The sequence below is a fragment of the Colossoma macropomum genome, unplaced genomic scaffold (genome assembly GCF_904425465.1).
Source record: "Colossoma macropomum unplaced genomic scaffold, Colossoma_macropomum, whole genome shotgun sequence".
Classification (NCBI taxonomy): domain Eukaryota; kingdom Metazoa; phylum Chordata; class Actinopteri; order Characiformes; family Serrasalmidae; genus Colossoma; species Colossoma macropomum.
This window is the reverse complement of record NW_023495507.1, coordinates 11,802-38,218: the sequence shown is the minus strand read 5'-3', so window position 1 is coordinate 38,218 and position 26,417 is coordinate 11,802. Positions and strand designations below refer to the sequence as shown.

Below are 26,417 nucleotides of genomic sequence, written 5' to 3'. Positions count from 1 at the left end.
AGAGATGGTGATAGGAACCAGGCGTCCCCCTGAAACGCTGGCGGTTGTCGGACACACTGCTGGTCTAAAATGTTCGAAGTCCATTCATAGAGAATCTCGGGAACAATCAGCCTATTAAAATGTACTCAAAGCGGAGGAAACTACGGCATGACAGCGGGGACAAAACGCGAAGCTGAACAGTAGGAGACGTCATTATCTCCACTACTGGATATTCAGGGAACAACAGCTTTTCTGATAAACTAACAGTGTTTCTCATTCTGAGCTGATCAGAATGAGGCTGACTCTGACTCTGATTATTTATGGAGTCTAACAGAGTCAGTCACAGTGCTCCTCCACCATGGTGTGTGTTTCGGTGTCCATTATGGAGCTTCTCTTAGCTGTACATGGCAGGAGGAGCTGATCTGGATGTTTCTGCTGGGTTAAAGTAAAAGTGTTCCCCCTAAAAACACACCTGGATAATCATATAGACCATCAGTCTGTATCACACCAGCAACAGATCAGTGATGATATGCTGGAGTTAGACAGTAAAGCAGTGATTATTATGAACCTCATTATTAATCAAACTGAAATTCATATTTATTTATTTATTTATTTATGATAAAATAACTGAACACTCAGATAAACACGGCATCGTTGAGATTCAGTGAAATCCATTATTGTAATCCCACTAAACGTTAATCAATCATACTGATCAATACTTTCTCTGCTGCTCGTGGCTGATTGGATGAACACACGCAGCCCTACAAACGTGTTTTGAACCTTTTCTCTTTCCGTAGTTCAGAGCTGCTGGGCGTTGGTTGGTGCGCGCGCCCAGGTGAGCAGGAGCTGAACCGGATCAAACCGGTTTAGAGTGAAAGTGAAAGTGGAGCAGCGTCTGTTCAGAGAAGAGAAGATCATAAACAGAGAAAAGCTCAGAGGTAATTACTGAAGATCAACACTCACAGTTTACTGAGGAGAACAATGAGAACCACACTAATCTGAGAGGAACAGCTGCTGGGTTCTGTTTTAGGTTCTGCTGAAAGGGTCTGTTTGATAAAGTCAGATAACTGAAGCTAAGCTAAGCTAATGCTAAGGTAGCCAATAAACCCAGAGAAATGTTGGAGCTTTTAGAGCATCAGAGCTTCTTTCTGTGAGGAGAATCTTTGATCACTTTTGTTTTTTCATCGGCCATAATTAATTTTAACTCCACAATGCATATTATTGTATTTTCTTCACGTATGACTCCAGTATGATTTTCCTCTATTGTTCTGTTTCAGTCTAATTCAGAGAGATCAGACTCACCTGATCTCAGCTACGAGTCCATGAAGAGTCACTGATCCACCATGAAGATCCAGAGAGGAGGACAGTTCTACTGAGGTAGAGAGAGTTTACAGTATGAATGGTGCAGGGAAGTGTTCCTCACTTCCAGCCTCACCTGATTAACCTCAGCAGGTAGAGCAGAGTAACCTGTGAAGAGCTGTGGCTCTACAGAACATGGAGAGAGGAGCTTCGGTTCCACACCTGGAACTCTTTTCATTTAGATAACATCAGACCTCAGACACAATATTGATAATGACTATCAGGATTATAGAGGTGATCAGTTCTACTGTCTGTTTATACTAAGATTCTATCAGTAAATACAGTTTATTAATAATGAACTGAGAGATCAGAGAGAGACAGTAACATTATTGATCATGACTATCAGGATTATAGAGGTGATCAGTTCTACTGTCTGTTTATACTGAGATTCTATCAGTAAATACAGTTTATTAAAAGCTCAGTTCATCAGTCTCTGAGTGTTTCTATCAGCTACTCTTATATGAAGATCCTGAAGATGCCATAACAGGATTAGTCCTGTGGAACTACAGAGAACCCAACTGTAGCCTAATGGAGAGTCTGAGCCTGTATTAGCTCTGAGTAGAGTGGTCATCTGTACACGGCTGAACTACAGCAGCTCAGAGTGATGGACCATTTACTGAGAGATCAGATTACTGTTCCACTCCAACACCGTCCACCTGAGAATGACCCTACAGTTCTGGATCAATATTACACAGACACATTTTATTATTATGGAGATCAGATGAAGCTGAAATATGAGATTTACGTCTCCACAGCATCATTGTTTATTCAACACTCCTGTATCTCACTTAATCTGTAATAATAGACTTTGTTCACCTCAGTTAAATGTAAAATCATCTTTTATAATAATTAGGTGTTTTTATTTGTCTTTTACATTGAAGTTTTCTAATGTCCAATATCAGAGTTCATGTATAAAATGATAAAAACTCTCTGTTGTGCAGTTCTGTGTGATGGACAGTATGAGCTCTACACAGCCTTCACTGCATATTAGTATCATATAATTACTGATTATGATTAATAAAGACTGGAGCAGCAGAAGATGTGATCAGTAGGTCTAGAGCCTGTTTCTTCATTTTCTGTAGTGATAAATATGGATTGGATAATTTTAATAAAAAAACATTAGTTAAAAAATATGTCCTGTGTGTTAACACCAAACTCACTGGTCACTAAATAGTAATTATGTATGTTTATGGATGATCTGTTCACAGAGAGCAGCATCTCCAGTGACCAGCTGCGTGTGGTGAGTAAAACCTCAGTGATGGAGCTTCATCACTCCAGCAGTGGAGGAAGAACCTCTGATTCAAAGTGAGTAACTTTATATCAGCTCTTAACCTGATTAAACAGAAAGAGGAAATCATGACTTATGATCAGAATAAATGACTCTTAGTGAAGAACATAATTACTCAGCACTTTAATCTCACTGTGGATGAACTTTTCTCAGAGTGAAGCGTGCAGGATCTCCAGAACCCAGCTCTGTGCCTGTGAAGAGTGACCAGTCCATGGGGAAACCTCTCAATTTCAGCAGAGGAGGAGGAGAACCCAGCTGTGTGTCTATCAAGAGTGACCGGTCCATAGAGAAACCTCTCAATTTCAGCAGAGGAGGAGGAGAACCCAGCTGTGTGTCTATGAAGAGTGACCAGTCCATGGAGAAACCTCTTAAATTCAGCAGAGGAGGAGGAGAACCCAGCTGTGTGTCTATGAAGAGTGACCAGTCCATGGAGAAACCTCTTAAATTCAGCAGAGGAGGAGGAGAACCCAGCTGTGTGTCTATGAAGAGTGACCAGTCCATGGAGAAACCTCTTAAATTCAGCAGAGGAGGAGGAGAACCCAGCTGTGTGTCTATGAAGAGTGACCGGTCCATGGTGTTACCAGCACAGTCCAGTGGAGGGAGAGGATTCTCTGACTCAGGGTAAATAACTGCTACCAGTAAACAACAGTTCTGACAGTGAATCATTGTAAACATGTTCCTGAGCTCTGGGCTGCATGTTGTAGATCAGTTTATAACAACTGGAGTTTTTCACATATTTAATATCAGCAGGACTGAAACCCAGAGAGCAGTTTCTCCAGTGTCCAGATCTGTGTGTGAGAGGAGTGATGGTCTGAACATTCCCTAAACATTCAGTCCTGTGTCCTACAAAGACAGAAACATTAAGGACGCTTATTTACCTTTTTGGTTTATATACCCTATACATATTCTACCACAGTTAAACATGATTTTATTACAGAATTTATGAAGACCAAATAGCTCCACCACGGACCACTCACTACAATAGACACACAGGTTGGCAGATAAACAGCTGTCTGGTTTTGAGTCTTGCTAATTTTTAGCAGAAGGAGCATATTGGTGCTGTCTGGGCTTTTGCAGGACATCAGGGTTTCACTGACAGGAGACGGTGGATGGAGTCTGTTTATCCAGTGGTGCTGTGTGTATGTGGTGTCATGAAACACAAGCATGTATCATCACACAGAATCATTTTTTATTTTTACAGTGAATACACTCTACATGTCAATACATCAAGTTTTATGTTATCTACATTTTCAAAAGTGCAATTATAATTAATAAGAGTTTAGTTATGGTCAGTTAATTTAAACCAGATGTATTTCTGTGACTAATGGTTCATTAAACCAGCCCTCAATGCTGTTTTAATCTGTAAGGTCTATAAGAAAACAAACAGATCTTTAGGGTTTAAAGAATGTGAAAGGAACTTGATAGTTTATGTCTGTAAATGTCCAGAAGGGGGAGCTGCTCAGGTGTGAGAGGACCATTTCAGAGAAGCTCCCCACTCACTTCCATTCATTTCAGGACTGTGGTGAACAAGTTTAACCAGTAATTCATAACAATGTTAATTTAATCAAAATTTTATATTGATGATGTTTATTGCAACAAATATTATTTACCAGTGAAGACAGGAAATCACTACAAAATTTAAAGTGAATAATGACATTTTTATAAACCTTTATAAAGTTTTTATGTACTTTTATATATTTTTATTGTTAAATAATACCACTAATAATAATGATACTAATAATAAGATTAATAATAGTATGATTTTCAACATGCTCATATTTTGCTGAGCAGCTTCTACAAACAGGTTGGTTATTTTTACACTGAGATTTGTGTTATTAAGACGTCTGCAGAGTCTCATTGGCTAACTTAATACCAGCTTAGTGAGAAAAAGACCCAAACAGGGCCACATGCCTCAGTGCAGGTTTGATTCTGACTGACTGCTGCTCAGATCACAGTGTGTTAGTGATCCTTTAACTATTAATAACCAGTTCTATAATATTTAAAACCAAATTTAGTCTCAATTAATGTTATATATATATATATATATATATATATATATATATATATATATATATATATATATATATATTATAGAACTAAATTATTGCCTGGGAATATTTATAATTGTTAGTTATGGAGAAATCAAAAACAAAACACGTAATACTAAGTTATCTTGGGAATTTGAGGTAAACTAAAAGTATTTTTTAACTAAAATCTAATGAAATACATGATTAGAAGATTATTATGGGTATTCGTGTTAACGATGTTTGTGTTACTGTGTTTGGTCCTGATTAGGCTGCACTCCACACAAACAGCACTGCAGATAAACACTCTGGCAGATATTCACCAACCAGTGGATGACGTCCTTCACAGAGTCTTAGTGAGACACAAAACCAGCATGAAGAACAAGTACGAGAGCTTATTTGAGGGAATCAGAACAGAAGAAAATAAAACCCTCCTGAACAGGATTTACACACAGCTCTACATCATAGAGGGAGAGAGTGAAGGAGTGAATGAAGAACATGAGGTTCTACAGATGGAGAAAACATCCAGGAGACACGTACAAGTCTCTCCAATCAACTGCTTAGACATCTTTAAACCTCTACAAGGTCCTGAAGGAGAAGCACTAGAAGAGAACATTAGAGCTGTGAAGGCTGACAGTCTCAGACACAAAGAAAGAGAAGAAGATAACAGACCAAAAGAGCCAGAGCTCAGAAGTGTTCTGACTAAAGGCATCGCTGGAATTGGAAAAACTGTCTCTGTGCAGAAGTTCATTCTGGACTGGGCTGAAGGAAAAGCCAATCAGGATGTGGAGCTCATGTTTGTGCTTCCGTTCCGGGAGCTGAACCTGATTAAAGATGATCAATACAGTCTTCACGGACTTCTGTGTGACTTCCATCCTGAGCTCAAAGATCTGGACCCAGAGATTTATGATCAGCTCAAAGCTGTGTTTATATTTGATGGTCTGGATGAAAGTAGAATTCCACTGAACTTTGATGAGTGTGAGAAAGTATCTGACATCACCATGACGTCATCAGTGGGAGTGTTGATGACGAACCTCATCAAAGGGAGAGCTGCTTCCCTCTGCTCTGATCTGGATAACCTCCCGACCAGCAGCAGCCAATCAGATCCCTCCTAAATACATCAAGCGTGTGACAGAAATTCAGGGATTCAGTGACCCACAGAAGGAGGAGTACTTCAGGAAGAGGATCAGTGATGAAGACCAAGCCAAGAGAATCATCTCCCACATTAAGACAGCGAGGAGCCTCCACATCATGTGCCACATTCCAGTCTTCTGCTGGATCTCAGCCACTGTTCTTCAGCAAATCATGGAACAGCGTCATACAGAAATCCCTAAAACTCTGACTGAAATGTACTCACACTTCCTGCTCATTCAGACAAACATGAAGAACGAGAAGTATGAGGAGAAAAAGAGGAGAATCCCAAAGAACCTGCTGGAGTCCAACAGAACCATTCTTCTGAAACTGGCTGAACTGGCTTTCAAACAGCTGATGAAGGGCAATGTGATGTTCTATGAAGAGGACCTGAGAGAGAGCAGCATTGATGTCACTGAGGCCTCAGTGTATTCTGGGATTTTCACTGAGATCTTTAGGAGGAATGTGTGCTTTACCAGAGGAAGGTCTACTGCTTTGTTCATCTGAGCTTTCAGGAGTTCCTGGCTGCTGTTTATGTGTTTCACTGCTATGAGAGGAAAAACATGAAGGAACTGCAGATATTTAAACCACTAAACAGTGAATGGTCTACGTATGTTCCACTGGATGAGGTTCTAAAGGGAGCAGTGAATAAAGCTGTACAGAGTCAGAATGGACACCTGGATCTTTTCCTCCGTTTCCTGCTGGGCATCTCACTGGAGTCCAATCAGGGACGCCTACAGGGTCTACTGACCCCAGCACATAGTATCTCATCGAGAACCAGACCACACATCAAGAGTTTAATCAAAGGAGAAGATAAACCATATCTCATCCCCACTGAGAGATCCATCAATCTGTTCCTCTGTCTGTCTGAAATGAATGACCAGTCTCTCTCCAGAGAGATTCAGGAGTATCTAAACTCAGAGAGAAACTCAGAGGTGAAACTCTCTCCTGGACAGTGTTCAGCACTAGCCTGCATGCTTCTGACCTCAGAGGAGGTTCTGGATGAGCTGGACCTGAAGAAATACAACACATCAGAGGAGGGTTATAGGAGACTGATCCCAGCTCTGACTGTCTGCAGAAAAGCTCGGTGAGTGTTACATCTACATTAATACAGCAGATTAATGTCTGATTATTGATGATTGATCAGGGCTGAACACATTAGATCTTCAAAATATTAAATATTGTTTGGGGAGGGGTCACGCTAAGTATGACTTGTGTGTTTTATAGCGTTGTATTGTTAGGGGAGGGGTCACGATAAGTATGACTCGTGTTTTTATAGCGTGATAGTGTTAGGGGAGGCGTCACGATAAGTATGACTAGTGTTTTTATAGCGTGATAGTGTTAGGGGAGGGGTCATGATAAGTATGGCTCGTGTTTTTATAGCGTGATAGTGTTAGGGGAGGGGTCACGCTAAGTATGAATTGTATTTTTATAGCGTTATAGTGTTAGGGGAGGGGTCACGCTAGCTATGGCTCTAGTTTTTATGCCGTTATAGTGTTAGGGGAGGGGTCATGATAAGTATGGCTCATGTTTTTATAGCGTTATAGTGTTAGGGGAGGGGTCATGATAAGTATGGCTCGTGTTTTTATAGCGTTATAGTGTTAGCGGAGGGGTCATGCTAAGTATGGCTTTAGTTTTACAGCATTATAGTGTTAGGGGAGGGGTCACGCTAAGTATGGCACTAGTTTTTATAGCGATACAGTGTTAGGGGAGGGGACATGCGAAGAGTGGCTCTAGGTTATATAGCCTTATAGTTTTGGGGAGGGGTCACGCTAAGTATGGCTCTAGTTTTTCATAGCGTTATATTGTTAGGGGAGGGTTCACGCTAAGTGTGGCCTGGTTTTTATAGTGTTATAGTGTTGGGGGATCATGCTAAGTATGGATCTAGTGTTTATACCGTTATAGTGTCAGGGGAGGGGTCACGCTAAGTATGACTCGTGTTTGTATAGCGTTGTATTGTTAGGGAAGGGGTCATCCTTAGTATGACTCGTGTTTATATAGCGTTATAGTGTTAGGGGAGGGGTCACGCTAAGTATGGCTGGTGTTTATATAGCGTTATAGCGTTAGGGGAGGGGTCACGCTAAGTATGATTCCATGTTTATATAGTGTTATAGTGTTAGGGGAGGGGTCACGCTAAGTATGGCTGGTGTTTATATAGCGTTATAGTGTTAGGGGAGGGGTCACGCTAAGTATGACTGGTGTTTATATAGCGTTATAGTGTTAGGGGAGGGATCACGCTAAGTATGGCTCTAGTTTTTACACAGTTATAGTGTTAGGGGAGGGGTCACGCTAAGTATGGCTGGTGTTTATATAGCGTTATAGTGTTAGGGGAGGGGTCACGCTAAGTATGAATTGCGTTTTTATAGCATTATAGTGTTATGGGAGGGGTCACGCTAAGTGTTGCTCTAGTTTTTATTATACCATTATAGTGTTAGGGGAGGGGTTACTTTAAGTATGGCTCTAAGATGTATAGCGTTATCGTGTTAGGGGAGGGGTCACACTAAGTGTGACTCTAGTGTTTATACAGTTATAGTGTTAGGTGAGGGGTCACACTAAGTATTATTCTAATTTTATAGTGTTATAGTGTTAGGGGAGGGGTCACTCTAAGTACGGCTCTAGTTTTACAGCATTATAGTGTTAGGGGAGGGGTCACATGAAGTATGGCTCTAGGTTGTATAGTGTTATAGTGTTGGGGAGGGGTCACGCAAAGTATGGCTCTAGGTTGTATAGTGTTATAGTGTTAGGGGAGGGGTTACGCTAAGTATGACTCTTGTTTTTATACCGTTATAGTGTTAGGGGAGGGCTCACGCTAAGTATGACTTGTGTTTGTATAGCGTTGTATTTTTAGGGGAGGGGTCAGTCTTAGTATGACTCATGTTTTTATAGCGTTATAGTGTTTTGGAGGGTTCATGCTAAGTTTGACTTGTGTTTTTATAGTGTTATAGTGTAAGGGGAGGGGTCACGCTAAGTATTGTTCTAATTTTATAGTGTTATAGTCTTAGGGGAGGGGTCACTCTAAGTATGGCTTTTGTTTTACACTATTACAGTGTTGGGGAGGGGTCACGCAAAGTATGGCTCTAGGTTTTATAGTATTATAGTGTTAGGGGAGGGTCACGCTAAGTATGGCTCTAGTGTTTATATCGTTATATTGTTAGGGGAGGGATCACGATATATATGGCTCTAGTTTTTCATAGCGTTATATTGTTAGGGGAGGGGTCACGCTAAGTATGACTCTTGTTTTTATAATGTATTGTTAGGGGAGGGGTCACGCTAAGTATAACTTGTGTTTTTATAGCGTTATAGTGTTAGGGGAGGGGTCACGCTAAGTATGGATCTAGTGTTTATACCGTTATAGTGTCAGGGGAGGGGTTACGCTTAGTATGACTTGTGTTTTTATAGCTTTGTAGTGTTAGGGAAGGGGTCACGCTAAGTTTGGCTCTAGTTTTTATAGCGTTGTATTGTTATTGAAGTGGTCATGCTAAGTATGACTCTAGTTTTTTAGTGTTATAGTGTTAGGGGAGGGGTCACACTAAGTATGACTTGTGTTTTTATACTATTATCGTGTTAGGGGAGGGGTCACGTTAAGAATGACTCGTGTTTTTTTAGCGTTATTGTGTTAGGGGAGGGGTCACGCTAAGAATGGCTTGTGTTTTTATAGCATTATAGTGTCAGGGGAGGGGTCACGCTAAGTGTGGCTCTAAGATTTATAGCGTGATAATGTTAGGGGAGGGGTCACGCTAAGTGTGGCTGTAGTTTTTATAGTGTTATAGTGTTAGGGGAGGGGTCATGCTAATTGTGGCTCTAGTTTTTATAGCATTATAGTGTTAGGGGAGGGGTCACCCTAAGTGTGGCTCTAGTTTTTTAAAGCATTATAGTGTTAGGGGAGGGGTCATGCTAAGACTTTTTTTGAAAAAAGTCTCAAATATCAGAACTTTTTTAAACTGTTGTATCAAACTTTAAAAATCTTATGACAGAACTCAGAGCATTCATGCACCGTAAGTGACAGTCTTATATGTCCAATTTCAGCAGTGCTTTGGATTATTTTAAACTGGACTGTTGTGTAATGGGACTCTCTGTGCAGGTACAGTTCTATACAAAAGTATAGAACTCCATAAAAAGTTGTGATAGTGTGTGAAATGCCAATAACACAGAAAGCAGTGATGAGTGAATTCTGTTTGGGTGTTAAATTGAAAAACAGCCCAAAATGTTATTTTACCCCATGTTTTACCTTCGGAACTTTATTTTTTTATTTTTTTTATTTTTTTTTAAATTTTTTTATTTTTTTCAATTTTACCCGATTTTCTCCCCAATTTAGTCGTCTCCAATTCCACCCGCTAGTTAGGACTCCCCCAATCACACGATGCTATCAACGCTAGGAGGGTGAAGGCTAACACAGGCTTCCTCCGAGACCCTGTGAAGCCAATCACCGCTTCTTTTCGAACTGCCGCTCACGCAACGTCACTGGACAGCCGAACGCGCTCGGAGGAAAGCGCCACCCGCCAGATCTGCTACGTCAGCTAACAGACGCCTGCGCTGACTAGCATCGCGCTGAGTGATGGGGGGAGAAGGAGGGGCCATCCCACCCACCCAGAGAGAGCGAGGCCAATTGTGCTCTCTTGGACTCCCGGCTACGGATGGCTGTAGCATCACCAGGGATCGAACTCGCGATCTCCTGATGATAGGGCCAACGCTTAGACGGTTGCGCCACTCGGGAGCCCGGAACTTTATTTTTTAAATATACACTTATTCCAAACACGATGCTTGAAACATGTTCCAAAAAGGTGGGACACAAGTAGATTCATCACTTTACTACATCCCCTTTCCTTTTACCTGCATAAAATAATTGTATGTGGACTGAAGACAAAACTGATCAGTTTTAAAAGTGGATTTTTTGTTATTCTTCCATTGTACCAGTCTTCAGCTGTGCAGTCAGTGGAGCCTTTATTGTTGTATTTTGCTCTTCATAATGTGCCACACATTTTCAGTAAGAGGCAGGCAGGCCAGTCTAGAACCCTCACTCTCTGATTACGCAGTCATGCTGTTTAAATACAATTTGCTGATGCATTTTTGGCAGCGTGGTGAACTTTGACCCTTCCTTGCTTATACAGGACAAGGCCTGTCCTGGATCCTCCTTTTATACCGAGCATGATTACATCTCCTCTTTTAAAATGTTTTCAGAACATTTAACAATGTTCATAGTGTTAAGTCGCCCCTGTCCCAACTTTTTTGGAACATGTTGCAGCCATCAGTTTCAAAATGAGCTTATATTTACAAAAGACAGTGAAGTTGATAAGATAAAACATTAAGGGTGTGTCTTAAAACCCAGTGAGCTCTCTAGTAGCTGCTGTCTACATGGGCAGCTGTTTAAATAGGCAGTGTTCTAACCATCAATGAACCTTATAAGACAGATAAATGAGATGCTCTAGTTAGACAGTGATGATGTAGCCACTTGTTCCCGCCCACTGCACAAGGCCAGTGTTTACTGACCTCAGCTGTCAGAATCACCTCAGTGCTTTATGGATCCTGATCTGGTGGTTTATATAGCAATTTTAACTGAATTTGCTCTGATTGAAACAGCAGAACAGACAGGAGTTCATTGGTCAGACACTGAAATTTAATAATTTGAGCACTACATGATTGAACAGTTAAAAATTACAAAGGTAAACTTTCCTCTAAGCACTTTGGGGAGAAAAAAACTACAGTAAACCCTTTTATCCACTTCATATATGGTTCATTAATCATCTATTTACTTCATTTAGTCCACCTCCTTCTATCTACACTCATTGTCCACTTTACCAGCTCCACTGACCATATAGTTTCACTCTGTAGTTCTACAGCTACAGACTGTCGTCCATCTGTTTCCCTACTTTTTTAGCCCCCTTTCTCATGAAATGAGGTGAATTCTCTCAGCATCCAAAAAATGAAGAATTCCAAAGCATGTAAAAGGCTCTGTGAGGCTGGAGAATCATGCAGCTTTCTGAAGTGTAGTTTTGTGCTATAGATGCTGCCATATTTGAATTAAAGCTCCTGGAGAACTTGTGCAGCTGCAGGCTGGATGTGATCATCAGGCAAAGATTTGGATGTTTTATAGGCTTTTCCTGCAACAGTGCAGGATCCTTCGCACAGAACTGTCTACCAGCAGGCAGTGTGATCCTTGGTGATGGTTGTCAGTCCCACTTCTGGTTGGTGGAGACTTCAGCTCCTTAAATAAATGCTAAACTGTAATCTAACCTCTGAGCAAACTTGTAGGAATTGGATCTAATATATATAATATATAAAGTAGTTACAGTATTTTCAAGATCTGGATTGGTTTTGTAGGGCAGGCAGGTTTGTAGAGTTTAACTGTGCATTTAGAATTTTTTGCCTGTTTTATTACTGAAGAAATTCATAAAATCATTGCTGCTGTAGGCTGATGGCATCTGGGGTGTAGTAGCTGTTTGGTTCTCAGTCAATTTAGAAATAGTGCTAGATAATAATCTAGGATTATTCTTATTATTTTCTATGAGAGAGGAGAGATAGGCTGAGTGTGCTGCAGTAAGTGCTCTTCTATAGTCTATAAGGCTATAATCCCTCCAGGTGAATTGGAACACTTCTAGTTTAGTCAGGCGCCATTTTCGTTCTTGTTGTCTGACAGTCTGTTTTAAAGCTCGAGTGTGATCATTGTACCACTGTGCAGCTTTTTCTGCCTTATTACTTTATTTGTTCATGGAGCCACACTATCTAGAGTAAAATGGAAAGTATCCTCTAAGTACTTGGTCATAATATCTATTTCAGTAGGATTAGATGGACAGCTGATAGAAGCTGATAATTGTGGGAGGTTTCTGATAAAGCTATCAGCTGTGGAGGAAGTTATCATCTGCTTAATGCGATAGCTGGTGATGAACATACATTACCACTAAAGCGAATTTCATATGAGATTAGGTAATGATCTGAGACTGCTGTGCTCTGGGGGAGAATGGCTAAAAGATCTATGTTTACAACAAAGGTATTTATGTTTGAAATAAACTCAAGTCTTTAAAATAGATAAATCCTTAGTTTTTCAATTAATCTTTAAATCTAGTGTTAATCTTCAGCTCTGTATACCTTGTATTGCTTATATTGGCTGTACCACTTTTCCTGTAGCCCCAATTCCAAAGGATAGTCCTGTCAACAAATAAACAAAATCAAATTAGGGCTTTTACCTCTGTTAACGTATTGGTGTCCAATTGTATCTGAAGAGCAGGGCTGCAGATTTTCATGGATATTTGTTTTTCCTGATTAAGGGGGAATCAGCTGAGCTCCTGCTTGTTTCCAATGAAAACCTGCAGCTATATCCGCCCTTTGTGGATAAGATTGAACACCCCTGATATAACTGGTGAACCAGCACCCTGACTTTCTTACTTCCAAGCTGGCAAAGCAGAGTTTTTCTCCCTGGGGAGCAGCTTCTTCTTCTCTGCTTCTCTGCAGGTCCCTGAAAGAGTGGCAAATGCTCTGTTGATAGATAGATAGATAGATAGATAGATAGATAGATAGATAGATAGATAGATAGATAGATCACTTTATTAAACCCAGAGGGAAATTCTTCTATTGCAGCAGTACAAAGCACAGTAAAGACTAAAACAAGAACAAAATGTACAAGAGCAAAGTAATGTCATACACTATTTACAGATGCATAAATAGAAAGTAGAGATAAATACTAAAATCAAGAACAATAAAAGTAATGTGCAGTACAAAAATACAAAGTTATTGCATAAATACTATGCAGTTGACAATGCAGTGGTGCCTGTCCCTCCAGTGAATGAACAAGTGACTATGGACTGTAGCAATAAAAGTCAACAGTTGTGCAATATGACATTTACGGACACATAAACAAGGTAGCAGTGCAATATGAAATATGACTAAATGTATAATAAAAGTGGCAGTGCATAGTAATGTGAGTGGAGAGATGTAATGTAGTGTCCAGCTAGTGCCCGGTAAGTCTGTCCTATCACTGGCTCAGTGTACAGTAATGTCCACAGTGAGGAATCTCATAATTAGGTCTATGAGGACATAACCTGATCAAGTCTAAGTGAAAAGAATTTACTGCAACATGGAAAAGTTTGATACCTTGTCACAAATGTCACGAGCTCTGGCAAGGTCACATGACTTCGACATTCCCTTTGCACTCAGCATGCACACAGACTCTATCTCCCAGAATCCTCAGGGAGATCAGCTGACTCCTGAACTCTCTTCATGCTCCTATCAGCGTTCTAGATCACCCAAATACTAATGTGTGACACCTGTGTGTTTGATCACATGACATCCTTAGCTTAGCTAATAAGCCCAGACTTTAGCCATAGACAGTTGTGAAGTATTGTTTAATAATATAATATAATACTGAGCATTTTATCTGTTGTATATTTCTGTGAATGACCTGTATTTTTCGTTTCTCCGACTCTGTGTTTGCTCTGCCCTTTGGATTGTTTGCCCTGGATGTCTGCTTACTGTGTTTTGACCTTTTGCCTGTTTCTTAACAACAACCTTGGATTCTGATTTAACATTAAAGTCTGCTTTTTGTTCTTTATCCATGAGCATCTGAATTCTGTGAACTCATTCCACACCTAAACAGGTAGCTTCTACTTAAAGAGCTATGAATATCTTTTCCACTTATTTCTAAAGGTAAAGACAAAGTAGAATATGGAGATCAAGGTAATTCTATTAAATTTCCCCTGATTACACTACTATATTTTGACTTTTACAGACTAGACAGGTGTGGTTTCACCACAAGTTCCTGTGAGAATCTATCATCAGCTCTACAATCTGTTAACTCATCTCTGAAAGAGCTAGACCTGAGTAACAATGACCTTCAGGATTCAGGCGTGAAGCTGCTCTCTGCTGGACTGAAGAACTTGCACTGTAAACTGGAGGCACTCAGGTGAACTTTGTGTTTTTTTAAATAAAAAAGATTATATTATAAACTGCAGTCTTACAATAATAGATTTATATGCAATATAACTTCTCTTGAATCTCATTCTCTAGCTATCCTTGAAATATAAAAACACTAAAAGTGTAGTGCACTGCCGAAAAAACATAATATTCTTTTTCTCTTTATTCTGAAATGCTTCTTTCTGTATTTCTCTTTTCTAAGTTTAATTTATCATATATTGGTTGCATTTTTGTGACAGTGAACCACAAAGTGTGGTCCTAAACAATCCTAAGCTTCTACTTAGAGAGAAAAAAAACAATGGATGTGTTTTCTGTTTTAAATGGGATCACATGGATGAGTAATCAAGCTATGAATATCTAATATACTTCTTTCTGAAAAACAAAGTAAAATGCAGACAGTAAAGTAATTCTATTACAGTTCCCCTAATTACACCATGTATTTTATTTATTCTGACTTTTACAGACTAGACAGGTGTGGTCTCACCACAAGTTCCATTGAGAATCTATCATCAGCTCTACAATCTGTAAACTCATCTCTGAAAGCGCTAGACCTGAGTAACAATGACCTTCAGGATTCAGGTGTGGAGCTGCTCTCTGCTGGACTGAAGAACTCGCACTGTAAACTGGAGATGCTCAGGTGAACTTTGTGTGAATTAAATGTTTTATAGGAAAATGACAGGATAAATTAAACGGTAACCTTACAATAACAGATTTGTGTAATTTTAATATGCATTTTACATGGTTTTATACTTCTACTCAATCTCTTTCTCCAGCCTTACCTGAAATATTAAAACACATAAACAGTATAATGTGCTACCAAAAACATGATACTCTTTTTCTCTTTAATTATTTAGAAATGTTTAAGTATATTGCAAGATCTGTTCTAAGTTTAATTATATCATATATTGGCTGTATTGTTGTGGCAGTTAACTTTCTATGCCATGTAACAGGTAACTTCTGCGTAGAGAGAAAAAATATATACTATGTTTTCCGTTGTAAATGGGATGTCATGGATGAATAATCAAGCTATGAATATCTCATGTACTTTTTTCTGAAAGACAAAGTAGAATGCATACAGTAAAGTAATTGTATTACAGTTCTCCTGATTACACCATGTACTATATTTTGACTTTTACAGACTAGACAGGTGTGGTTTCACCACAAGTTCCTGTGAGAATCTATCATCAGCTCTACAATCTGCAAACTCATCTCTGAAAGAGCTAGACCTGAGTAACAATGACCTTCAGGATTCAGGTGTGGAGCTGCTCTCTGCTGGACTGAAGAACTCACACTGTAAACTGGAGACACTCAGGTGAACTTTGTATGAATTCATTCTTGAATGGAAATATGCTGATAAGGCACAATAAAGTGTAAACATAAAATACTAACAGAATTAATTAGGATTTTGAAATTCTGTTGTTTTTCACTCTAACCTGAACAATAATATAAACATAAACAAAAATGTTGTATTCTTTCTCTCTCTCTCTCTTTCTCTGTCTCTCTCTCTCCCTCTCTCTCTCTCTCTATATATATATATATGAGATGAAACGGTTACCGGTTTCAGGGTAAACCGCTGTAAAATGAATGAAAGTTAGTAATACCATTTGAACTTTAAAGTATCGTTAAAACCGCGGTCGATTACTGCAGTGTGAAAACATTGCTGTACAGAGTCAAACAAAGGCAGAATCATTCTCTCAGATGCAGCTCTGTTTGTGTGTAGAGGGGAAGGGGGGAGGGGGAGAGAGTGAGAGGGAGAGGGAGAGAAGGGAGAACATGGTGGAATGTAGTGACAGAGATTCAGAGATATTTCAGGCTTCTAAGAAGACCAAGTCTGGCGTTTGGTCATATTTTGGGTTTTATAAGAAAGCAGAAGCAAAGTTAATTGAAGATGCCCCTGTCTGCAGAACATGCCGAAAGAAAATAGCGGTGAAAGGGGGCAACACATCAAACCTTACGAGTCATCTTCGCCACCACCACCTGCTACTTTTTAGAGAATGAAAGGTTAACTTTAACGGACAAGTCTGTGGACTTCGAAATAGAAGAAATGTCATGGTTTGTGTGGTTTAACTTATGCTTATGGTTCGTTAATAATATAAAATGAAGTTTTAACTAGCGGTGAATCAATTGTGAATCGAAACTAAAGCTTTTAACACATATTTCTGTGGAGCAGTGTCTCCAAAATGAGCTCTGATTTAACAGTCACACAAGCTCTGGAACGAGACGATGCAAAAGTTCAATCTGCACAGCTCCCCTTTCTCATCTCGCTTGCAGTGTTTACTTTCTGAGAAGATAATAACACTGTCTCATATCACTCAATGTCCCCTAGTGTGCTACTTTTCAAACAAACACGATCATCATTAACAAGCAGTTGAGTTTTAAATAGGGAATTTGTAACCTATTGTTAATGTTGATTATAGATGACTTAGTCGAACATTTCATGCACTCTTTGGGTGAAGGATTTGCTATTTCGTGATCCACGAATTGCACTACATAGGGAAGATAGCGTGCTTTGAGACGGGACCTTGTGCGAGTAAACGCTGTGTGCTGCTTTTTAGGAAAAGCAGAGTTTCAGAGATTCAACTTTAGGAGTGTTTCTGCCACAGCTCAGATGCATGTTAATTTTAAGTTATGTTTTAGTTTCAAAATGCTTTTAGAGAAGCAGCTCCACAGGTGAAGACTGTGTGAGTTCTGCACTGTCTGTAGCTCACAGCACGGTCACGCAATTCCTCTGTGATTTTGGCTGTTTTTCCTGGTGCGCTGTACCTGCACCAGAACGGCAGAATAATGAGTGCAACACTTTTTAGAAGTAGTAATTTTCCATTAAGACCCACCTCAGAGTTGGTCGAGATTTAATTCTCTATGCAGGGAAATCCCTAGTTATTGCAATTAATAATAATAATAATAATGATAATAATAATAATTACAACAGTAATAATAACGGTAATAATGATAAGAACAATAATAATAATACATTTGCTATTCTTTTGTTTACAGAGTATTACAAGTATTGTAAGGATTACAAAACTAATACTACAAATCTATTGACTATATTTTTTTAATGTTTATGCAAACAAAAAGTGCATATTGCATATATATAATAGTTGTATGCATAAATCCTTCTTTCACTACATTGTATTGCCTGTTTGCAGACTACACATCTGTAGTCTTGGTGCAAATGCTTGTAAAAATCTGGGATCAGCTCTACAATCACCAAACTCCTCCCTGAAAGAGCTGGACCTCAGTAACAATGACTTGCAGGATTCAGGAGTGAGTTTTTTGTGAATTCAATTCTGAATGAAAAAAAAACGTTAAAGAATCATTGAACTGGCAAATCAATAATTCAATGTCATTTTTATTGTATCTCTCTGTCCTTATACCTATAATGAGTATGTAGTGAGCTGTCATGTCATATTTTCTCTCATTCAATTCAGAAATCTTCTTTGAGTTTCTTTGAGTCTGTTGCAAGCAACTAGACTAACCACCAGTAAAAATGAACACTAAATTTTTAGTTTTAGTTTATTTTGGTCAGTTTTTTTGTTTCTGCTATTAAGCTCATTGTAATTACATACATTATTGTAATTACATACAGTATTGTAATGACTAATATTTAGCATGTGCTCTGATATGCTAAATAGTGATTACAGACTACAGGAAACAACTCAATGTATTTGTATGGTGAAATGTTTTTTTGCACTGAAACCTATTTAAACCTACTTTAGTTTAAAAGTGGAGCAGGAATATCTTCAAGGTTTGGTAGTAGTGTCAGTCTTGAAATTAGAGGAAAAAGATTTGAAGACACTGTTGATAGCTTTGCTTTAAAACAGTCAAAGAAGTACATTTTCTAAGGAAATGATTCACACACTGTTTAAACCCACATTGTTTAAATAGTTTCCTAATAGTTTAATTGTAATTTATTTGATATTTAATTTCTTTTTACAAGGTAAAAGGTTTTCCTCAGAAATCTCCTGGAGGGGAGGTCCCAGAATATTTTACAAAGTCATGAAATATTTGAAGTGGGAACTATACCTCCCACATGAAGTTGGGGATAAAAATATTTTATGTAATTGAATAAGTTGAAATTTTGTACCACCCTGCACAATGTTTAAAAAAAAATCTCAACAGCGTGGTCAGTGTGCTGCTATTTCAGTGATGTAGTGAGCCTAGCAGCCTTAGCATATGGTGTTAGAAATTCAGCAGGAACAGTCAGGAGACTGGATCTTCACATCTCGACTTTTATTCATGTGTTTGCAGAGAATCATGCACAGACACAGCTTGGTCATCAGCCTGTCACCAGTCCATTGAACACACAGTCTGACATAGTTTAAGTAGAGACACTGAGGGTCAGGGGAGGGAGTAAATAGGAAGGAGAAAAAGTTGAAAGGAGGGATGATAAAAAGTTAAAGGAGAAGGTGAAGGGGGAGGTGAAGGGGTCAAGGTTAAAAGTGGCAATGTCCTCACCTCAGGAGGGACAAAAACAAAAGGACATACAACTGTACGTAAATACAGCAAGAAAAGACGAACATGTTGGAGAATAGAAGAAAACACGTGAAAGAACATGTACTTTCTCTTCATAGCAAACCCAGACTATGGCTGCACATAAAAACATATAAACACACATATACACTGAAACAGTGCTGTAACTGATGGAAGAAATCTACGGACTCAAAGGAACAGCAGTTGGTATCACTGCTTATCTTCACAGTTTTGAGGTGTGGAAGGAATAAGAAATTGGTTTATGTTGGAACAGCGAACCAAAGATAATCCACTGTGTCACTTTCATAAACTCATAGCCTCATTACATGTATGTAATATAAAATATGATCAGGCCTCAGCTTTAAACTCTGGATAAAAGCTCTAAGGTATAGGGTGTGGCATATGTTTGGAGGCTTGTGGGTGCGGAGATATTTGACGATACTGTGCTACAATGTCTGTAGGCTGCAGGCTATGATAGGAATGTATAGATCATCTATTCTGTACATTCTCTACTCATCAAGGTTGACCAAGTCTGATGTTAGTCTTTTTTTTTAGGTAGGCCCTGGATACGTACATAGTTTTGTACTGAAATGTTTTGATGGAAAAGATAAAAAACAAATAAAAAATTTTGATCACAAAAAATATGAACAGGCCTGGCCTAATAACATTTTTCAGGGGCTGCCACAGGGGGCACTAAATGATTTACATGTAACGGGGTTTCTTCAGCTGCTCAGAAAATTTTCAGCTCTTGTTACTGGATCACTTGTCACATTCTCAAAGTTTTTACTGAGCTGAGAAAATCTGCTTTTATTTCAGTGCACCAGTGAACTGGAATACATTCCAGAAAACTCTAAAGCTCCACTTGCTGGTGTCACTCCACCAGTTTAAACTTTTAAACTCTAATCATCTCCACTCAGCCTGCAACTATTGATATGATGTTAGTTCTTTACTGTTCATATTAATTTTATTATTAGTTGACACTTATTTAAAGAGTCCACTGTAGATGTCTTGTAGATGCTTATCTTTCATTTAATTTACGTTCAATTAAATATCTATTAAATTCATCTTAATCTCATAAAACTTAACCTGAGCCTAAACCCAACCATAATATCATCCCAAAGCTTAAAACTAACCCTCACCCTGGTGATGAACTTAACCCTGGTACTAATCCTCAACCAAATCCTAATACTGTTGAGAATCAGTGGAGGTGCTAAAGGTCTGTGAGAGCTTCAGTGATGTGTTCTCCATGTCACTGGCCCACTTTTTTAATTACTGTTCTGTGTTCATGTTCTACTTAATAATAGTGCACACGACAGACATTTAAAATGCTCACAGCTTCACAATGTGAATAATGTCTGTTTACAGCATCTCAGCAGCAGAGTAATTGGAGCACAATTAGGTAAAATATCCTGATGTAACATGCCAGAAAGAGTCATATGCTCACAGTTAAAAATTTCAAAGGAGGTTTTACTGATAGAATCAAAGTCCAGTTTTGTGGTCAAAAAACAAGCATGAGTCAAATCCACAACACAACACAACCAGTACAAAAAGACAAACATCACAACAGGCAAACAATCCAAAAGGGTTAGTCAAAAAGGAAGAGTCGAGAATACAAACAACAACGGCCTAGCTAAAGTCATGACTTAAACTCATTGACATGCTGTGACACCTCATGCTCAAAAGCCTTGGCTGAATTAAATCAAAAAAAAGAGGAACAAATGACTTGAGTGTTTGGTTACAGGTGTTCTTGCAAAAGGTGGCACAACCAGTTATTTAAGTTTAGGGGCAGTTACTTTTTTAAATTATCTTTTGAAAACTTCTTTGTTTTTCCTCAAGTTCTCCTTGTCTTATATTACATTTATATGAGTGTCCTAATCAATTTAGTGTGACAAATAGGCAAAATCGCAACAAGTGTTCTCTTACCTTTCAATCTGGGCTGAAGGTAGAGATGGGACATTTATATGACATTAAATTAGAAGGAGGAGAAAGATATGAGAGAAAGTAATGAAAATATAGTGTTTGGATTTGAACAGTGTTTGAACTTTATTTAAGCTAAATGTTTCAGTGATCAGGCCAGCAGAGTGAGCTCCTGTAGTGGGGCTGACTGACCCTGTGCAAAAATCAGCAGAAATAGGTTACAGAGTAACATACAAGTAAAGTGTAGTGAGATCACTTTTTCAGGTGGTAATAAGTAATCATATTTAATTTTGAAAGAAGTAATTAGCAAATTGTTTTACTTTGAGTTCCTACCCCAACAGTGGTGGCAAAGAGTTCCATTTTTCATCATTGATCAGCAAACAGCTCTTGCTTCCAAAGTGCCTCTAGTTCATCTAGAAGTTGTTTAAATGTCTCAGACATTGATTAAAATTTGGTTTACTTTAATAGTGTTTATGTAATTTCCTGGATGCCTGTTTATCTATATAATAACTATGTGATGCTTCAAGAAGGAAAAGGGTTTCTGCTTCTGTTCTTCACGTAATCTCTTGCTAATCTAATCTTCTGGAGCTCTAAATCATAATGAGAGTTTTATCATGTTGTAATTGGTTGTGCGAAGAGTCAGTTTGTGTATTTGTTCTGTTCTGTTCAGTGTCAGTGTTGATGTAAATCATGATGAACCTCCGGGCCGTTTGGTTTGTTTTGCCCTGAATATGTTTTGAAATTGGGAGGTGGGGCTTGGACCGAATTGGCTACTAAGACACACTTGTGCACAGGTGTTTGGGTCTCTTTAAAAGGCTTTCGAATGTGGAGAGCTGGAGCCTCATCATCTCCCTCAGCTGTTTGTTATGAATTGGCTGGAGGCTGGTCTGTAACAATGTGAGGACTTTTTTGTTTTTGGCTGCGCTTTTCCTGGCTAATATACTTGCTGGGGGTTGCCAGTGTTCTTTGAGGAGGGCGGGGTAAGTGTGGTAAGGTTAAATGAAAACATTTCCTGTTAGTATTGGGCTCGTATGATTAGTTTGGTTTTGTTTTGGTGCCAGTTTGGTTCATATTTTGTGCTAAGTGTGGCCTGTTATTGTTTTTTTTTCTTTTTTCTTTTTTCCACACTAATAGTCTTCAGTGCATAAATACTTGCCACTAGTAACTGTTTGAAGATCAGGATCTCCTTAGGTAATTGTCTCTTGTCAGTTTCAGGTAGTGAGGGGCTTTCACACACTTGTTTGACATCTTTTGTATATCTTCTGTATCCCTCTTTTTGTAGCTTAGCTATTTTTGGTTCCACTGCATAGAGTATTTTGTTTTTCAGACCACATTAAACATGAGGTCATGTTAGAGGTTTACCCTGGGCTCCCTGTGGATGGGGCTTCAGTAATTTTGGGAAATGACCTGGCTGGCGGGTGTGCATAGTGTGATGTGTCACCACCTTTACTGGTAACACCCACTCTTCCTTGTCTCAGGTTTGTGATGAGCTGGTGCCTTTTCTTGCAGCCTTTTGTTCTTGATATTTGTTAAAGGTACTGACAATGTGATAGCGGATACATTGTCACAGATACCAGTCTCTTAGTCTTTATACCTGTCACTTGGTGTTCTGTCCTGTTTTTGCTGTCTTTAAACTTCCTAGGGCTGGGGAAGTCCAAGAACGTATTGGAAGGGACATGTCAAATATTGATGAAAATTGTAAAATGCAGATTTTTTTTTTTGCAAATCTTAGTGGGTGGTGGTATATAAAGTTTATTTTTTATGTGGGGTTATGTCAGTGCTTTTTCTGAGGGAGAGGGTGTGATGACCCTGCAGGCTGTTAAGTTTGTTTTGCTGTGAGTATGCAGGTGGAATTGAGAGGGGGAGCTTTGACTTAATTGGCTACTGAGACATGCCAGTGTGCAGGTTTTACTTTTAAAGGCTTTCTAGTGTGGAGAGCTGGAGCCTGTTTTCTCAGTTTCTCTTTACTGCAAGTTCATTTTCTGGCCATCTTGAGGCTAATGCTGTCAGGAATCCAGCGAGTGGGCTTCAGTAGGGCTATCTTTGTGGTTTGCAACCCATTTTTAAATAGATAAATAAATGCCATCTGTCACTTTTTCTTTCCTTTCTGCAGATTGTGTGGCTGTATGGTTACAGATGAAGGCTGCTCTTCTCTGGCTTCAGCTCTGAAATCAAACCCCTCTCAACTGAGAGAACTAGATCTGACTTATAATCACCCAGGAAAGTCTGGATTGAAGCTGCTGTCTGATCTACTGGAGGATCCACACTGTAAACTGGAGAATCTACAGTGAGTTACTGACTTACTGTCTCTGTACACAGATTGTATTTATCCACATTACTGACTGTAATGTTTTACGGTATATGTGTTTGTTTTTGAATTGCGACTGAACACATCTTACACACTGAGATTAACGTCTTACAGACTGAACACGTCTTACACTGAGTTTAACTTCTTACACACTGAACACATCTTACACACTGAGTTTAACTTCTTACACACTGAATACATCTCACACACTGAGTTTAACTTCTTACACACCGAACATGTCTTACACATTGAGTTTAACTTCATACAGATTTATGAGAGGCTATTTAGGCCAAAATTCTAACTTACCTCTCACACTCGCTATCAAACCTCTCACACTCACTATTAAACCTCTCACACACTGTCAAACCTCTCACACACACTGACAAAACCTCTCACACTCACTATCACACCTCTCACACTCACCATCAAACCCTCTGACACTCACTATTAAAAAAAAGATGTTACTTCAAGGGTTCTTTAGTAAAGACAGAGGTTCTATATAGAACTAGGAACACAAAAGAGCCATTTGCATGATTGAAGAGCTCTTTTCATGGTGAAATTGTTCTTCAGATTGATAGACAATGTGCTGTAGATGGTTTTACATCTACTGACTGAAGTATTTTTGGTGCTATAGAGGTCCGTGTTTCTTTGGGTCATTCCATTTTCATTTCTACAGTATTGAGAAACAGGAAAATGGGTCAGTTCTCCTTTTGTCTGTTATTATCAGTGGAAAAATCAGGAAATAGCTTTGTTTCCCAGTTTCACAAACTCATCATAAACTTCGTTATAGTGACTGTGTTACAGCTCCAGACTTAAGAATTAAAGCTGTGAGCTCCGCTGTCCTGTGTTCATATTGTTCATATGATACTGTGGCAGCTCTAGTTTTGGGAAAGAGCTTTATAGGCAAGGTATGCAGAGCTGTGCTGTGGCTTCACCCCCATAAATAGGGACGGTGTTGTGGTTTATTGTTGTTAATTTGTGTTATTCTGTAGCCTCTACCGTGTCTCTTTCTTCACCAACACACTCATCACTCATCTCCAAGTGCGGCACCAACAACCAGCGCCTTCGGTACATTACACTAAACTCTCACTGCCTGACTCTGTGTTGGGCTTTAAGTCCGTTGTGCTGTTTGTTATGAAGGAAAAGTGAAGATTCACCTTTATTTACACACAGAAACAACCAAATATTATTATTATTATTATTATTATTATTATTATTATTAATGTTTATTTACATAGCACCTTTCATACATTAAAAATGCAGCCCAAATTGTTTTACAGTACAAGGTAAAATCAACAGAGGAAGAAGAGAAAAAGATATTAAAAAATAAAAAACATATATAAATAATAAATAGCAGAAAATGGATATAATAGTAAATACAATTTAAAAATCACAAGATAAAACTATAAATAAAACTGTTTTTAAAACACTGACTGGAGGAGCCTGACAGATGTTTATTGGTAATGTGTTTCAGATCTTTGGTGAATTAAAAATAAAATACTGCCTCTCCGCTCTGTTTAAGTTTCATATGTTGAACATGGAGACGCAGCACTGGATGATCTTAAAGCTGGATTAGGAACATCATCTATCAGCACTCAGAGACGTATGAAGCTACTAAACCATTAAGAGATTTAAAAACTAGTAATAAAGTTTTAGAGTGGATTCTAAAAGAGACAGGCAGCCAGTCCAGTGAAGATAAAACTGCTCGAATATGATCCTGTTTTTCTAGTCCTTGTTAAAATTCTCGCTGCTGCATTTAGCACAAGTTGTAGTTTGTTGCTTGTACTTGCAGGAAGTCCTAAAAACAAAACATTACATTAGTCAAGTCGAGAAAACACAAAAGCATGGACCAATTTTTAGCATCTTGCAGACAGAGATCAGGTCGAACTTGTGCTACATTCCTTAAATGATAAAAGGCAGTTTTGGTAATATTATTAATATGTGCTTTAAAAGTTAAATCAGAGTCTAGAGTTACACCAAAATTCCTACCTTCAATTTTTTATTTGTAGAGCCAGATTTCCGGGACATGAGAAAAACTCTCCCGGAGGTCGGAGTTAAAATCTTTCCAAACAGGGGCCTCCGACAGTCGTTCCCAGCACACCCTCACTATTCGCTTGGGCCTACCGGGTCTGACCATCGGTCTTCCCTGCCATCTGATCCAACTCATCACCAGATGGTGATCGGTTGACAGCTCAGCACCTCTCTTCACCCAAGTGTCCAGAACATATGGTCCCAAGTCAGATGAAACGACCACAAAGTCGATCATTGACCTATGACACAAGGAGTTCTGGTACCATGGACACTTATGAACATCCTCGTGTTCGAACTTGGTGTTCGTTATGGACAATCCATGCCTGGCACAGAAGTCCAATAACAATTCACCATTCAGGTTTAGATCGGGCAGGCCGTTCTTCCCAATCACGCCTCTCCAGGTCTCCCAGTCGTCATGAGCATTGAAGTCTCCCAGTAAGACTATGGAGTCTGTAGGCGGGACCCTTTCCAGAACCCCGCCCACTTGCTCCAAGAAGGCCGAATACTCCGACCTGCTGTTTGGTGCATAAGCACACACAATAGTCAGAGTTTTCCTCTCTGCAATTTTAATTCACATTGAGGCGCCCCTCTCGTCCACCGGGAAAAACTCCAACTGCATGGCTGCCAGCCGGGGTGAGTATCCCCACACCCACTCGGCGCCTCTCACCCTGTGCAACCCCGGAGTAGGAGAGGGACCAACCCCTATCAGGGAGTTTGGTTCCAGAGCCGACACTGTGGGTGGAGGTGAGCCCAACTATATCTAGTTGGTACCTCTCAACCTCCTGCACAAGCTCCGGCTCCTTCCCCCCAGTGAGGTTACATTCCACGTACCAAGAGCCAGTTTCTGCCGCAGGGGCCTAGGCCACCAGGGCCCCCCCAGCAATCTGTCACTGCCTATACGGCACTGCACCACTCCCCCATGCTGGACCTTGCGGGTGGAGGGCCCACATGGTCCCCCCACGTTGCCTCTTCGGGCTGAGCCTGGCCAGGTTATGTGGGTTGC

The 26,417-nt window shown here is 39.4% G+C and overlaps 1 long non-coding RNA gene and 1 pseudogene across 1 annotated transcript; both read left to right on the top strand.

Annotated features, from left to right (window-relative positions):
• The first annotated feature begins 803 nt into the window (after positions 1-803).
• On the top strand, positions 804-3,003 carry LOC118802251. The gene is made up of 4 exons (XR_005006638.1): positions 804-917; positions 1,257-1,356; positions 2,547-2,643; positions 2,780-3,003. It is a non-coding gene; the product is annotated as an uncharacterized LOC118802251 (long non-coding RNA).
• Positions 3,004-3,092: 89 nt separating this feature from the next.
• Positions 3,093-23,366, top strand: LOC118802253 (annotated as a pseudogene).
• Positions 23,367-26,417: the final 3,051 nt, after the last annotated feature.